The sequence below is a fragment of the Prionailurus bengalensis genome, chromosome C1 (assembly GCF_016509475.1).
Source record: "Prionailurus bengalensis isolate Pbe53 chromosome C1, Fcat_Pben_1.1_paternal_pri, whole genome shotgun sequence".
In the NCBI taxonomy this organism is placed as follows: domain Eukaryota; kingdom Metazoa; phylum Chordata; class Mammalia; order Carnivora; family Felidae; genus Prionailurus; species Prionailurus bengalensis.
In genome coordinates this window covers 95,644,627-95,650,139 of record NC_057345.1, presented here as the reverse complement: position 1 = coordinate 95,650,139, position 5,513 = coordinate 95,644,627, and the positions used below count along the sequence as shown (strand labels likewise).

At 40.7% G+C, this 5,513-nt stretch overlaps 1 long non-coding RNA gene across 1 annotated transcript; it reads left to right on the top strand.

Moving 5' to 3' along the window:
• The first annotated feature begins 1,960 nt into the window (after positions 1-1,960).
• Positions 1,961-5,188, top strand: LOC122480932. Its single transcript, XR_006296707.1, has 4 exons — positions 1,961-2,116; positions 3,484-3,549; positions 4,350-4,503; positions 5,102-5,188. It is a non-coding gene; the product is annotated as an uncharacterized LOC122480932 (long non-coding RNA).
• The last annotated feature ends 325 nt before the right edge of the window (positions 5,189-5,513 follow it).

The window sequence follows — 5,513 nt, the reverse complement described above, 5'->3', positions numbered from 1 at the left end:
ATCTAGTTCATTTAATACTTTTTCAATAGAGTCTTTAGGGGTTTTTTTATATAATATCATGTCATCTGCAAATAGTGACTGTTTTACTTCTTCCTTTTTAGTTTGGATGCATTTTCTTTCTTTCTTTCTTATGCCTAATCTTCGAGGAAAAGCTTTCAGATTTTTACTATTGAGTATGATATTAGCTTTGGGGTTGTCCTATGTAGGCTTTATGTTAAGGTCTGTTCCCTCTGTTCTCTCTATACCCTCTTTGTTTTTCTCATAAATGGATGTCGAGTACTGTCAAAGGCTTTTTCTGCATCTGTTGAGATGATCATATGATTTTTATTCTTCATTTTGTTCATGTGGTGTATGACATTAACTGATTTGCAGATGTTGAACCATCCTTGCATCCCTGGAATAAATCCCACTTGATTACCGTGTATGATCCTTTTAATATATTGTTGAATTCAGTTTGCTAATATTTTGTTAAGGATTTTTACTGTATCCATCAGGGATATTGGACTGTAATTTTTTTTCCTGTGGCATCCTTGTCTGGTCTTGGTATCAGGGTAATGCCAGCCTTGGAAAATGAGTTTGGAAGTATTCCCCTCTTCTATTTTTTTTTGGAAGAGTTTAAGAAGGATTGGTATTCTTCTTTGAATGTTTGGTAGAATTCACCAGTGAAGCCATCTGGTACTGGACTTTTGTCCATTGGGAGGTTTTTGATTACCAATTCAACCTGCTTACTGGTAATTGGTCTGTTCAGATTTCCTATTTCCTCATAAGTTAGTCTTAGTAGATTGCATGTTTCTAGGGATTTAATCATCTATTAATCCTAACCAGTTTGGCTATTTGTCACCCACCTTCTTCTCCTCCTGGATATCCTTTACTTTTTTGGAAAGAGAACACTTCATGCCTTTGGAATAAAAGAGTTAACAACAGATTTGAAATAACAAAACAAAACACACAAAACTGCTTTTCACCACAGAAGCTGTATCTCCTGATCTTATGCTGTGGAGGCATCATTGCTCAGGAATTAAATATATGGTTTCTGGAGTGAGACTTCTTGTGTTTAAACACAGGTTCTGCCACTTATCGACTGTGCAAACTTGGGCAAGTTGCTAAACCTCTGGCAGCCTCAGTGTTCTTATCTGTGGTATAATAAAAGTACAGAATTTCACAGGGTTTTGGTAAAAATTATGTGGTCAGACATGTACAGTGGTTTTCACAGAGCCTGTCACATAGTGACAAAATGCTGCTTTATGTTATAAGAAATATTATCTATCATTTCATCCTGGGCTCATAAAAATTCATGCTGCTTGAAAGATTTAAAAAATATTGACTATGAAGGTGATTCTGTAACTATCCAGGCTTGTAAATAGATGGTCGCTTTTCAATTATTCACATTATTAAAAGATAATGAACATCAGCTAATTCCAAGGCCTTTATATTTGCCTTTTAGTGCATTGAGGGACATTTGTCTTTTTAAAAAATTTTTTTAAGTTTATTTATTTTGAGAGAGACAGAGACAGCAAGCGTGGAGGAGGGGCAGAGAGAGAAAGGGAGACAGAGAATCCCAAGCAGGCTTGGCACTGTCAGTGCAGAGCCTGATGCGGGGCTCAAACTCACGAAACCACGAGATCATGACCTGAGCTGAAACCAAGAGTCAGATGCTTAACCAACTGAGCCACCCAGGTGCCATGGGACACTTGTCTTCCACGTGGCCATTAGATGCAATTTCTATTTCTGCAGCACAGGTTGCTCGGGCGGTAGAAGAAGGCAGGTGCGTGTCCTGAAATGCATGAAGTACATCCTAGTGGAGAGTGCACACACAGATAAGCAAGAGCTGTTTGCTCGGTGATGTGTGTATTGCCTACTTATATGTTTTATGCCACAGACTTTATCTGCAGGGTCCCTTCCTGCTAAGTTGTAGCCAGCTCATTCTTTTCCATTTCCTTCTGGGAACACCGTCATCTAGAAGGAAGCAGCTACTCAGCCATGCGGCACTGTAACTCCTAGGAAGAATCAAGGATTTCTGCAGCAAGGAAATTGGATACGGATGAGCACCAGGGAGGACACTGCTGGCCACTGAAGGGAAAGCCCAATGTAGGCAGGAGGCCAGAACGCGCCAACGGTAAGCCAAGTTTTTTCTTATCAGAAGAGAAAAGCTTGCACTTAACTGCGCTATCAAGGAAAAGACGGTCCCCAGCCTTCAGTAAGTGGAGGGAAAAGGAATCCAGGAGGGCTTGCCCTAGCTTTGTGGATATGAGTTAACATTATTTATTCTGTAATAAAACTCAAGCACAAGTAAACCACTGAATGAGGCAACCTGAATATATACAGAATTTATAGAAAGCAGGATAGTGTGGTTAGGTTTGCTAGATTTAGCGAGTGAAAAGACAAGATGTCCGGTTAAATTTGAATTTCATATAAACAAACATGTTTTTAGTATAACTATGTTCCATGCAATATTTGGGGTTTGTTTATCTGAAATTCAGGACATTCTGTATTTTATCTTGCAACTCAAAGTGTGATTAAACATGTAGGCTGTGGAACCATACTGTGTAAGTTCAAAATCTGGTCCTGCCGCTCATCCGCTATGTGACCTTGGTCATGTTACTTAACCTCTCTGAGCCTCGGTTTCTCTGTGTATAAAACGAAAACAGCATTTACCTCATTGAACTGTTGTGAAGATTAAATAATACATAAAAATTCATAATGGTAACTGACACATAGTGAATGCTGATAAAAATACTAGCTACTTTTGTAGGAAGCATAAGTGGTTATTTACTACCTCCAAATGTTTTCTTCAGTTGACTTTATGATTCCAAGTACCTTTTACAAAAAAACCTAGGTGGAGATGATTTTTTCTCCTATTTTCACGTTACTTTCAATTTTGTTTACAGCCAACGAAATTAGTATAACTTTTAGGACCGCTATCTATCGCATAAAGGAGCACACAACCAGCATCTTATCATCAGGCTTCCTGTTTTTCCCTGGTGGCCTAACACATCAGCCCAATCTTAAAGGTGTCCTAAAGGCCAAATATCCTCTGAGAAATGTGTTGAAACTTTCGTAAAGTACTACTTGAGTATTTACTAGGTGAACTCAGGAGCCAATGCAGCTCTAGTATGGGATTTTGTCAGAAAGGTATTTGCTGTAAGGGGATTTCTGTGCTCTGTAGGTTGCTTAAGAGCAACCACTTCGTATGGAGTTACGGTTCTTGCATATAACAGGATTCTGTTAGCACAAAGTTGAGACTCAGACAAGCAGAAATATTACTACAATAGTAGACCTAGTATCCAAAAATCTGGTTCTACCACTCAACACGAGTCACCTGGTACTTTTGAACATTTGCTTCCTCATTTATAAAATGAAAACATCAATACACCTTAAAAGGCAAGAATCAAGTTAAATGAGATAACGTAATGGACAATACAGTACTAGGAATAACAGAAGTGCTCCGTAAGTATTCTTAACATGAATCTGCTTATTCATTAGAAGGAAGACCGAACACCAGAAGACAGAAAGTTCAGAACACTGAACACAGAAAGACTGAAGCCTGGGGTTTGTGCTACTTTATATGGCTGAGCTAAAACAGTAACTCCTTGCTTTGTCCATGTCTGCCTCTGGATGAGAACCAATAATTTCTAAACAATGATACAACCTAAGGGGAATTCAAGCAAGGACTGCATCTTTCCCATTGACAGTAACTCTGTGTGTGTGTGTGTGTGTGTGTGTGCGTGTGTGTGTGTGTGTTGGAGGCAGGCAGTGGTGAGACAGGGAAAGGTCAGGGAAGGAGTTGGAAATATCTTTTTCATTTAATAACTAGGTTGAGCCAGATACTGATGTTTGTGTGTGAAAAATATTAGTTTGAGGCCAGAAAGCAGAAAACACACTTCCAGTAAATTTACAATATTAATTTTGAGTTTCAGAAGCAAATCCCAAATGCAAACCAGATTCAGAAATTATGACCTCAGCTTTTCCAGAGTGTGTACTGATTAGGCTTTTGCAGATTAACCAGAGGTAGAAGGTCTTAGGGGAAAAACCTAGGAGAGAAAAATAGAATTCATGAGAACATCCAAACTCAGAGAGTGAAATTTCCTGTCTTCGCGTTTGCTGCTGACTGAAAGAGTATGGGCTTTTCTAAGGAGGAGAGAGGGGTGAACTTAGGGTTTTGTCAAAGGGATTACCAAGGGAGGTAGTTGTTTGTAGACTGGAAGGTGGTAAGGAGTCCATGGCTTTGCAGGGCAATACATGATGGCAAAGTAGGGCAACGATGCTGGAAGTTGTAGAATGAGCTAGATGACTACTTTGAAAGTCAGTTCATAAACATTTATATATTAAGTATCAACTATGTTATTAAGCTTTCAGGGGATACAATGACACATAAAGCACAGACAGTGAGACCTGAGAGGAAGAAGATAAAAGGAAGGCTGTGGAACCAGTGTGTTAAGAAATCTCATAGCTGACAATTTGCTAGCAAAGAACAGGATGCCTACAAAATTCGTTAAGTGTCAGGTATGCTGGGGACGTGGCTGACGGCCTTGCCTGAGCTTTGAACTTGGCAAAGGGTAGAGGCGAAGCATTTCTCAAGGCCTTCCCTTGCCTCCTGTAGAACAGAGGTGCTCGGTGTAAAGGAAGAAAAGCCAGAGCATGTGCATCTCTGGACAGGGGTCTGAAATGAATCATAATCTTCCTGGGGGAGAGGGGGAGTGGGGGAGGGGAGTTGTAGGGTCTCACCGCCCCTCTCTTCATCCCCTGAGCTGTCATTGCCAAAATGAACAGATTATCACAATTTCAGCCCATGCAGCTATCTCGCTAATGTTCATTTGCTGATTTTAATGAGTTCCAGAAGCAATTTGTGATCTTATAATCAGCTCAGGTTCACCGCTGAAAGAAAGTGCTGTAAGTCTTGTTAGAGAAGTCAGCGCTGCAGAATGCAGATACATTGATATGAAAATGAATTCAAATGAATTCTTCGGGGCATTGTAAGGCTTCCAAGTTTCCCGATACCATTCAGCACAAAAATGTTAGGTGTTGGATGTCCTGATGAGCCGGCTGGGGTACAATACCTGTCTTTGCAAACTACATTCATCTCCTTTTGTTCTCTCTTCAGATTTCACAGCTTCCTCTGCTCTGCCTAAAAAGGAAAACTCACATCTTCAAGCTGTTACAATAAAACTATTGGCAGTATGTAAAGTGAGAACAGAGCCTTGCCTTAATTTATTGCACCATGTAGATTTATTACACATCAGGGTAATAATAACAACACCATGACTCGCCGCCTGATAATCTCCTGTGCTCCAGTAGGAGTGCGGGGGAGGGAGCCCGCGGGCCCTGTAGACTCCCTGTATGGTGCTAAGCGATCTGGGCACGCTCCTGGCCCAGTGCCACCAGATGATGTGGTACTACTGGACCGCGTGGCGTCAAGATGTGTTGCAGAGCTGGTGAGGAGATGTAGCCTTTAGACAGAAAACACTGGAGGCCATTGGCCAGGCCTATAAGTAGAGTGTGTCCCCAGTTGCTCA